The sequence below is a fragment of the Populus euphratica genome, unplaced genomic scaffold (assembly GCF_000495115.2).
Source record: "Populus euphratica unplaced genomic scaffold, PopEup_1.0 scaffold1542.1, whole genome shotgun sequence".
Taxonomy (NCBI): Eukaryota; Viridiplantae; Streptophyta; class Magnoliopsida; order Malpighiales; family Salicaceae; genus Populus; species Populus euphratica.
This window is the reverse complement of record NW_011501387.1, coordinates 33,149-44,896: the sequence shown is the minus strand read 5'-3', so window position 1 is coordinate 44,896 and position 11,748 is coordinate 33,149. Positions and strand designations below refer to the sequence as shown.

At 38.3% G+C, this 11,748-nt stretch overlaps 1 long non-coding RNA gene across 1 annotated transcript; it reads right to left on the bottom strand.

Moving 5' to 3' along the window:
* Positions 1–256: 256 nt before the first annotated feature.
* LOC105117812 (uncharacterized) lies at positions 257–10,368 on the bottom strand. The gene is made up of 3 exons (XR_840816.1): positions 10,248–10,368; positions 1,847–1,851; positions 257–268 (listed from the first exon to the last, which is right to left on the bottom strand). It is a non-coding gene; the product is annotated as an uncharacterized LOC105117812 (long non-coding RNA).
* Positions 10,369–11,748: the final 1,380 nt, after the last annotated feature.

The window sequence follows — 11,748 nt, the reverse complement described above, 5'->3', positions numbered from 1 at the left end:
AATAATATAGATTTAAAAATAGTTATTTTTTTAAATCAACACGTGTTAGAAAAAAAGTAAACCAGGTGTAATAACTCATCATGTTTGGGTTTAATAACTGATTCGGGTTGTTGAAAGCCCAAAAGGCCAACAAAAGATTTTGGACAAGTCCAGGAACATGTGATGGACTGTCGGACATGATCCGGATCAGCTCTTGATTAACACCCCATGGCTAGACGTATTAATCTCCATACATGCATTCAATCACATGGCTCGTCTCCTTTTAGTTCTTAGAATAAATCACTGGCGTTTCATTAATTACTATTTACTACATGGTGCTTGTCTTCTTCACGACTGACAAAACTCAGTTAAGCATGGAATTGCTATAGCTACGATATTTGGCTGCATATATATCTTTCTGCATATGACCCAAAAAACCCCATACTGTCCCGCTAGTAACTTTCATCTTCATTTCCGTACCACGTCAAAGGTTTTGTTGGGATGTCGCGCCTAGATGCAGCTCCTTTGACCGTTGTTGATTTGGCAAGAGACAGGCAGACAGTCATCTCTTCTGGCTGCACTCGCTACCTAACATTACTCGTACGTGTCTTCTTGCATGCCAAACCTGGAAGCCAAGTGTTTACATGCATGCTTAGCATCCACCTTGTATAAATTAGTTCATCAATTCTCTCCACCAATGTAAAATCACAAAAACCCTCTTTCAATTGCATTCACTGAAGTAACTAAACCATGTTGATCAGAGCTTGCAAGTCTCCTATCTTCTTTCTTCTTCCACTGCTCTGCCTTTATTGTGTGTCATCCTGTCTGAGTTATGAGGTCCCATACCCAAAAACTGATCTTGACTGATATATAGAACGTTGCCATAGTACTGTGGAGTTCTCAGGACTAATCGAATGTGCAAGTCGATGCGAGCATAAATACGAAAAGGGAGGACGGGGAGGCAGCAACAAAGGAGAGCGTGAAGCATCAAAAGACCCAAAGAGTCCTCGATGGGAGATTGAACGCTGCCAACGACGTTGCTGTTAGGAGATCCAAACATTCAAACACACACGAATTTACGTGGTTCGGCAACTTGCCTACTCCACGGAGCTACTGGTTTGTATTAATCAAGCTCAAAAGCAATACAAACAACAAAACAAGGAGGAGGAGAAAACTTCTCAACTCAACTCAACTCTCACCCTTAGCTCTCTCTCTGTGTTTCTCTCTATCTCGTGGTCTGTCTCAATTATCAATACATCTTCTATTTATAGCTGAGGAGGGAGATGATTGTTCAACAATGGTGGGCAAGTTAGGCACCTACCATTTGACTATAATTTCAACCATGGCTGCCACCAACCATGGCTGCCACCAAACATGGCTACCACCTACCATGGCTGCCACCGTCCATTTATGTCCACACACATAACAATCTCCCACTTGGACACAAATGGTGTTAGGTCTGTCTTTTAATCTTCAAGACCCACTGAAGCTTTACACAGCTTCAGTTTATCGAGAGTAACTCCTTTGGTTAACATATCGGCTGGATTCTTGCTTTCACAGATCTTTTCAAGTAACAGTTGTTCATCGTCGAGCAATTGCCTGATGAAGTGATATTTGATCTGTATGTGCTTTGTTCTGGAGTGAAATGCTGGATTCTTGGCAAGGAAGATTGCACTCTGACTGTCACTATACAAAGTACCTTTTCCATGCATCTTGCCCAATTCTTGCAGGAAACTCTGTAGCCATACTATCTCTTTTGCGGACTCTGAAACTGCAACATATTCAGCTTCTGTCATTGAAAGAGCAACTATCTTTTGCAAGGTAGAACTCCAAGAAACAGCAGTGCCTCCTAGAGTGTATATATAACCTGTAGTACTCTTTCTGCTATCAACATCTCCTGCTAGATCAGCATCTACAAAGCCTTCAAGTTTCAAACCGCCAGCTGTGAAAATAAGACATGTCTCCGATGAGCCTTTTAAGTACCTCATGATCCATTTCACTGCCTCCCAATGCTGCTTTCCAGGATTGCTCATATATCGGCTTACAACTCCCACTGCATGGGCAATATCTGGTCTAGTACAGACCATGGCATACATCAAGGAGCCGATAGCTGAGGCGTATGGGATCTGGTCCATGTATCCACGTTCTAGCTCAGTTTTTGGTGACTGGTCTTTACTGAGCTTGAAATGATTCCCCAGAGGTGTACATACTGACTTAGCATTATCCATACTAAACCTGCTGAGAACCTTCTTGACATACTCTGCCTGTGAAAGCTTTAGTATGCCTTTGTCTTTGTCTCTGATGATTCTCATGCCAAGTATTTGTTTAGCAGCTCCCAGATCCTTCATTTCAAACTGTTTTGACAACTGTTGCTTTAGCTTGTCAATCTCTTCCATGCTGGAACTTGCAATTAACATATCATCCACATATAGCAGTAGAATGATATAGGAGTTGTCAAAATGTTTGACATAGCAACAATGATCAGCCTGACATTTTGTGTATCCCGTACTACTCATGAAGTTATCAAACTTCTTGTACCACTGTCTTGGAGCTTGCTTCAAACCATATAGACTCTTCTTTAGTTTGCAAACGTGACTCTCCTTTCCTGGTATTGCAAACCCCTCTGGTTGTTGCATGTAAATGTCTTCCTCCAATTCTCCATGAAGAAATGCTGTTTTTACATCTAATTGTTCAAGATGTAAATTTTCTGCAGCTACTATCCCCAGAACAACTCTGATTGTTGTAAGCTTCACAACTGGAGAAAATATCTCAGAATAGTCGATCCTCTTCTTTTGCTGAAACCCTTTTACAACAAGTCTTGCTTTGAACCGTTTGCTTCCGTCATGCTCGGTCTTTACTCTGTAAACCCACTTGTTTTGCAGGGCCTTCTTTCCTTCAGGCAGTTTGGTTAACTCCCAAGTCTTGTTCTTCAGCAATGACTCCATCTCATCCTTCATGGCTAACTCCCAATTGCTCGAGTTTCCATCTTGTAAGGATTCTTCATAATTTAATGGTTCACCACCATCGGTCAGCAAGATATAATTCAGTAGAAGTGTGAACCGTTGTGGAGGCTTTATAGTCCTTGAAGACCTGCGAACAGCTGGTTCACTTGGCTCTGCACTATCTTGTGTAGAAGTGGTGGGTACTGAAGTGCTTGAACTATCTTGTGTGGACTCTTGAGTGGTAACATCAGGAAGCCCTTCTAATTGTATGAATTCAGATTTCTGTGAACTCGTATCTGAATCAGTTATCTCTAGTTCTGTACTTGATTTGTCTTTGTACAAAACTTTCTCGTTGAAGATCACGTTCCTGCTTCTGATAATCTTCCTGTTCTGATCATCCCAGAACCGAAATCCAAATTCTTCATCTCCATAGCCAATAAAGAAACATTTCTTTGATTTGGCATCCAGCTTGTTGCGAGCATCAGAGTCTACATGTACATAGGAAACACACCCAAAGACTTTTAGGTGAGCAAGCTGTACTTCTTTTCCTCTCCAGACTTCCTCGGGCAGTCTGAACTCCAAAGGTACTGATGGTCCACGGTTGATCAAGTAAACTGCAGTATGAACTGCATCAGCCCAGAATGTTTGAGGTAGCCCAGAATGCAACCTCATGCTTCTAGCTCGTTCATTGATGGTCCGGTTCATCAGTTCAGCAATACCATTCTGTTGTGGTGTGCCTGGAACTGTCTTTTCCATTCTGATACCGTTGACAGCGCAATACTCCTTGAAACCTCCATCAATGTATTCTCCTCCATTATCAGATCATAAGCATTTCAGCTTCAAACCTGATTCAGTCTCAACCATAGCCTTCCATTTCTTGAACGTGTCAAACACATCAGATTTATTTTTCAGAAAGTAGACCCATACCTTTCTGCTAAAGTCATCAATAAAAGTGACATAGTACCGAGAACCGCCAAGAGATGCTACTGGAGCTGGTCCCCATAAATCTGTGTGCACCAGTTCTAGTTTTCTTGGTCTTAAGGTCCTGCCAACCTTTAAGAAACTGAGCTTCTTCTGTTTTTCGAGAACACAGCTTTCACAAATGTCTAGATCAACATTTTTTAAATATGGCAGCTTTCCCTTTGACTGAAGTATCTTCATCCCCTTTTGACTCATATGGCCGAGTCTACAATGCCATAGCTGCGCCTGATTTTCTGCTTCAGTAGAGGCAATTATATCTGCTGATCTTGTGGTCATATACAGGGTGCCGGTTTTCTTTCCACGAGCCAAAACCATTGCTCCCTTTGATACCTTCCACATTCCTCCAGAGAAAAGGATTGAATGGCCACTATCATCAAGTTGTCCGACCGAGATCAACTTCTTCTTTAGTTCAGGAACATGTCTTACATTTTGCAAGTTCCATGTAGATCCATTCATTGTCTTGATTTGCACATCTCCTATACCCACAATATCCAATGGTTGTCCATCGGCCAGATAGATTACCCCATAATTTCCAGCAGTGTAATTTTGCATCATTTCATGGTGTGGAGTACAGTGAAATGAAGCTCCAGAATCAAGAACCCAATCATCAATAGGACTATGTACTGCAAGGATCAAAGCATCTTGTACCTCATCTGTAGTGGCATTTGCAGAATCAGCTTCAGGTTTCTTTGGTTTTGTGCAACTCCTCATAAAATGGCCAGGTTTGCCACAATTCCAACATTCAACCTGCTTCCGGGGTCCAAACTTGCTTTTGCTTCTGTACCTGGATTTTGATCTGCCTCTGGATAAGCCTCTGTCTTGTCTCCTTCCTCGAGTGTTGATGTTGAAAGCTGAACCTGAACTTGAGCTTTCACCCGAGTCTTTTCTTCGTACTTCTTCAGCTAAAATCAGGTCTCGGATATCATCATACTTTAATTTGGATTTTCCAGCTGAGTTGCTTACGGCTGTTCTCATACCTTCCCAACTGCTTGGAAGTGAAGCTAGCAAAATAAGTGCTCGGATCTCATCATCAAACTCAATTTCAACGGATGACAATTGATTTGTGATGGTGTTGAAATTATTAAGATGCTGTGTAACAGAGGTGCTTTCTGTCATCTTCAGGTTGAACAGCTTCTTCATCAAGTGCACTTTGTTATTTGCTGATGGCTTCTCATACATCCCAGACAAGGCTTCCATCAATCTTGCTGTGGATTTCTCTTTTGTAACATTATGAGCAACTCTTCTTGACAATGATAACCGGATAATGCCCAAGACTTGTCTATCAAGAATTTGCCAATCTTCTTCTGACATGTTTTCTGGCTTGCTCCCCAACAGAGGAAGATGAAGTTTCTTCCCATATAGATAATCTTCAATTTGCATTTTCCAATATCCAAAATCAGTTCCATCAAATTTTTCAATTCCTGCAGCCTTTATTTCATCAGCCATTTTTACTCTTTCTCGGATTTGAATCTCAAAAATCTGACCTTACAGATGTGTCCGGAATGGCCAAAAATACTGGAAACGACACTGAGATCACCTAAATCGGACTTCGGATGGCTCCGATTTAAACAATCAAAGTTTGGGATAACTGGACGCTGCAGATGAAGCCACGTGGCAGGAGGAATAGTCGCTGCGCCACACCGGATCAAAACCCAGGTATGCTGACGTGTCAGGATGACGTGTCACACAAGTAGGCAATGTGGGGTCCACCGAATCTGACGTGGCAACCCCGCAGAGATTTTTGGATGACGTGGCAGTGCTGACGTGGTGATGACGTGGCAGGGATGACATGGCTGCTTGACCGGTCAGACTGCTGACGTGTCAGGGGCGCGCGGCTGCTGACTATGCTGGACGGCTGACGTGTCTGCTGATGTGGCAGTGTCGATTTGCAGGAATTGGCGAGGAAGACGCGTGACGCGCGTACGGCGCGTCGGTGCGCGTGGGCAGTCCTGGTGGTGGCGCGTGTAGGCGCGTGCGGGCATGCAGGACGTCGGATGTTCGCCGGGTTTTCACCAGTGGATTCCTCTCGTCGTCCTCTTCACGGTGGTATGTTCAAAAACACGTTTTGAGAACTTTGATTTTTGAGTTTGGATCAAACACCCTCTTTTTCAAGAACTTTCAAGAACAAGCTCTGATACCAGTTGTTAGGAGATCCAAACATTCAAACACACACGAATTTACGTGGTTCGGCAACTTGCCTACTCCACGGAGCTACTGGTTTGTATTAATCAAGCTCAAAAGCAATACAAACAACAAAACAAGGAGGAGGAGAAAACTTCTCAACTCAACTCAACTCTCACCCTTAGCTCTCTCTCTGTGTTTCTCTCTATCTCGTGGTCTGTCTCAATTATCAATACATCTTCTATTTATAGCTGAGGAGGGAGATGATTGTTCAACAATGGTGGGCAAGTTAGGCACCTACCATTTGACTATAATTTCAACCATGGCTGCCACCTACCATGGCTGCCACCGTCCATTTGTGTCCACACACATAACAGTTGCGAGAGAGAGGAACGTGGAAGAGGAGAGCTTCAACAAAGAAAGCAACGTTGCGAAGAGGAAGCGATCAAGGAGAGAGAGCAAGAGCAAGAAAGAGGGCAACGAGAAGGTGAGGGACAACGAGGAAGAGAAGAGGATCCTTGGGAAGAATTCGATGAGTTCGGTGAACTCTGCCAAAAATAACAACCACACCAGTAACCCCAATGTGAAAGGAGGTGCGAGCGGCAATATGAGGAAAGACAGAGAACAAGAAGAGAAAAGGCACGGAAGAGGCAGAGGCAGAGGAAGCTCTGCTGGGATGTTGTCTTTAATGGTCAACAATATTTGCAGTCTATCTAAAAAGAGTATTCTCATTGTTAAAAGACTATAATAATAAGTGAATAATTATTAAATAACTTATAATGGATAAAATGATCTAACCCATACTATTATTGGTGTAATAATTTATGATCAAGTTATCTCACCATTCATGCTTATAAATAAAGGTATAAATTAGAGAGCAAAATAAAAGAAAGGGCAAATCAAAGAGAAAAAAATATAAATAGAAGTATAAATTAGAGAGCAAAATAAGAGAAAGAGCAAATCAAAGAGAGAAAAGAAGAGAAAAATAGACTGCAAGGGTAGCAATCCTGCTGCCATGTGTAGAAATGTGTGAGAGTAATGAAAGTAGAGTTTGAGTGAAGTGATCTTTCTTTTTCATTTGTATTGTAACCCTTTCTATATTTATCTATAATAAAATTGGCTTCTCTCGTGAATAGAAGTGATTTGTCAAATCATGTTAAATATTGTATCAGTGTGTTTAATCTTTAATGGGCAACTATCATAACATCATCGATTGAAATCTTTAACAAGCTCAAATAAAAGAAGCAAACAACATAAGGAGCAACATAAGTAAAATCCCTACTCCTTCCATTCACAAAGATTGAAGTCACAATTTAGGAGCCAAAATGGTCATTTCAACTTCTTAAGAGGTTCTTTAAGAAGTTTGAGCTTTTATGTGGCCTTGAAAATTATTGCTTTGAAATTATTGAGGCAAATCTTAACACTTTTGGTATCCCATACCATTATGATTTGGATATTGTTTTGTTTTTCCAAAGGGATAAGTCTTCTATCAATTATTTTATAGTAAATTTGGTTTGGACCATGCATTAATTTCTTGTAATGTTATTACTAAATTTTCATTTTTTCTTTTCAGGAAAGGGAATTATGACCTTTGTGTCATAATGGAAGAGAGAATCTTACAGCCTAGAGCATGGTGATGCGATGAAGGTTTAGGCAGGGGTTGTTGGATACTTAATTAACCCAGACGATAATGAAAATTTAGTGTGGCTATGCTCGTTAATCCTGTCAACACTCTGGAAAATTCAAGTTAATTAGAAATGTTTTATTTTCAAGTCCTAATTACAAATATTAATTCCAACTATACAACTCTTAATTATCGACATGTAAGTTTCAATTTCTTAGTATACAATTGTATACTTTTTAATGTGTGCAGAAATACTTTGCTGCATTAGATGAAATCCCTGAGTCAATATATTTATAATCTTCAGCAATGATATTCTCGAGGCTGCTCTTGCTGTAAGCCTTTTTTATTCTTTTATAGAAAGCAAAATATCATGTTTCAGTCAATTTATATGAATTTGGTCTCGTAATCTTGTCTGATTCTACTACTATTGGCTCTAATTGCAACTAATGTTCAAGAGATTAGCTAGACAAGCTTTTTGGTCAGCAAAAGCAGGGTATGATCCTAAAAGCTCCTAGTTAAAAGCTCAAGGCATTGAGTCAACACGTTTCTTCCTCTAAACATAAACGCAGCCATGAAGGGAGAGGACCTATCAATCTACTCAATCAACGACGACCTTTATACTCCAATAAATTTGAAAGTTCTTCAAGGTTTGACATAATGATTACAAGCAGCTGCAAGATACAGATATATAATTCTTTCAAATAAATATAAAATTGATAAAATTTTTAGATTTAATATTAAATTATAAGGATTTGTTTGTTAATATAAAATGTTAAAAATAAAAAAATATCATCTTTCTATATCCTTAAATGTATACAAATCTTTGAATGACCTACTATATTTTCATAAGTATTAATATTATATAAGAAATATTTATTCATCATTAATATCATATAAGAGATATTCATCATTTATTAATATTGTGTAAGATATATTTATTCCTCATTAATATTAGAGGATATAATATTTCAACCCCTCTATTTAAGTAACATGACAAAGTTTAGAGGTTATATATACCATTTGAACCATCTATGTAAAGGGTTCATATTTTTCATATTCTCTAAGTATTCATATTCTTATTTTCCAAGCACTTATCATACACAAATAAAGGGTTCATATTTTTTATATTCTCTAAGTATTCATATTCTTATTTTCAGAGCACTTATCTATACAAATAGGAATTGATGCTTTTGTTTTTATAATTTAAAGTTTATTATCTCATTTATTACAATCTTTTACTAAAAGTCATTGATTTTATCACTAGATGATCCTTAAATCCCATCAAAATAGATTGTTTTACATGTGTTAGGTCTTTTATTACCAATTGTTAACTTTGTGAACCCTTGAAAAGAGAATATTGACATGAACGCGTGATCATCTTCTTTTCAAATACTTAAAAACCCACATTTCTAAGTATATTGGATTCTAGAAAATAATTAAATGGATTTCATTCAAACTATACTTTTTTTACGAAAAACTATGGTTTTTTTATAGGAACATCAATATTTTTTTTATTAAGAGTTTTTGCAAGAGGTTAGTTGAAAAACTAAATAAAGAGATATTTTTCTAATATGTTAGATTACATATTAGGTTTGTTGTCATTAATGTGCAGCAACCATTAATGGACAACACTATCTATTGACTAATGTAACGACCCATACCAAATATCAAATTTGGTAGCTACCATTATTGAAGATAAACTGGAGTTGGTGCCACCTTTCTTACCCATAAATAGGCACTAAAAGAGCAAAGTAGTGTGTGTATAGTAGTAAAGCAAAAAAGAGAAAAGAGAAAGAAAGAAGGGCTGCCAATGACAATATCCCTGTTGCCTTGAACAGGGGATGCAAGTGCAACAATGAGATATGAGAGTTGAGTTGAATGGATGTGATTGTCCTCCTCTATATATTTGTGTTGTATTCTTTTTCTATCTCTAATAATATAAATTACTCTTATGAATGTAGGCGATTTGTTGAACCACGTTAAATATTATGTGTTAGCGTGCTAAACCTCCAATAAGCAATCCCTAATAATTGATATCAGAGTATGTGGTTTAAAGTGGTGTTTGATTTTTGTCTAAAAAAGTTATCAACATAGCGTTTTCACCATACCATTATGGATAAGAGGAAGAAGAGACGGGACCAATGATGAAAATTATGTAAATTTCTGACATGTGACATAGTTGCACCCGTCAACATATGCTGACGCGCCCTATATGAGCCATGAGTCTTCTTTGCCCAGATTGGCTGAACCAACCCGCATATTAGACGACCCGATCCACGTGACTAACCTAGATGGGGATGACATCAACATGACATAATCATAGAGTCAACATGCATAGTTGACATGTCATATTAGCGACCAGTCGTTTGACACGTCAGCACAGTGAAACCCACTTGACATGTCATCAGTCGCGAGCTGAGCTGAGTGGAGTCGAGTTTGAGTTGAGTCAAAAGATAGGATTCAACATAGGTGACAACAAAGAATCTGTATATGTATATGTATATAAAGATAAATCGATTTACAAACTATTAATATCAAAAATATATATTAAATGTTATTCTCTTACTGAGTTGGATGAACTCACCCCTTATTTTTAATATTATTTCAGGTTATTAGTTTTTGATGAACTTTGTTGAGTGTTTCTGCTTCTTCAGTTTTGGGTCGGTACGCCTTGCTTATTTTTCGAGACTTTCCTTTTAGTTTTGATTTGATATCTTAAGCGCTCCAATATTATCTTATTTTAATTAAGTTTAGATTTTGACAATGTAATAAGTATTATGAATTATTGTTTTTGTTTTAATTACTTATGAGGAGTTTTAAACTATTTTTTGTTTTATCAGTTTTAAATAATATAATATTTTTAAAGATTATGAAATGCTATGTATTTTGAATAAGTTATTTTTTTAATATATCTGTTTTGAAACTTAACATAAATAAGATGTCCTTTCAACATCGTTCCTGCGTTGTCAATCACATATTTGAGATTCGGGTTGTGACACCACTGGTCCATGAAAAAATCCCCAAAACTTTACAATCTAGGCAAAAATAAATAAATGACTAAATTATGTGAGTAGTCAAACATATTTTCGATTTTTTGATGATTTGGTGGTAGTTACTGTTATAAATGACAATTAAGTGAAGACTATATTCGACAGAAAGAGAAATTTATTTAAACTGTACAGCTATGTCAATTAGATCGATGATAAAAGGAAAGAAATCCGTAGATTTTGATGATTGAGGATTATCCAGTTACGGTTATGCATGTGTTTGCAATTTCTTGTTTGCTATAAAATCCCACTGAGATGATTCAGTTCTTACCCAAGTTTTTTAAGATGGAGATGGTCAAGGTCGTCGCTGTCCGCCATTTGCTTTTGCTTGTCCTTGTATTTGTCTCAGGTTTGTTGAACAAAATCTTGAGCCAGATCCTGCGCGCTCTCGTCTAATCTCTCCTAATTCCCTCAAAAACAATACTTAAGTTTTTAATATTTCAGATTTTATTTTACTTTAGTTAAATTTGTTGTGCGTTAATGTATTGTGCTTATGCAGGTACAACCACTATGTTGTCTGTTAAGGCCGGAGATTGCCGGGGTGGATATCTATCCACGATCGGAGGTGGCTGTCCAGACAAACAACAGTGCTTGGAAGTATGCAGGCCATGTTACCGAGGTTATGGAGTTGTCGAAGCCTACTGCGTTGGTCCAGGCGGTCCGTTCCCATACTGGGAATGTCGCTGTGCATTCAAGAAAGGTGCACCCTGCCCACCACCAGGTCCTCCGCAATGTCCCGGGAGGTGGCCGCCTCCCCTGACCAATTCAACCACCCTCAGTGGAACTCTTGTGTAATCCCCCGCTACTACGATGCTTCTTGAAAGGAGAATAAGAAGAATAAGCTAGCAGAACAATTATTCCTTTTCTTTTCGAAATTATTTTCTTGTGCGTCGAGAATGGAGAGGAATCAAGGCAGAATTTCACGTGACATGACCCACTCTTAAGCTAAAGACTAATTCTTTTTTATTATTCCCCAAACTAATTCGTTAATTTAAATTAAATAATATTTCAAATTGGCTGTAAAATACATAAATACAGATATTAAACTTTTATA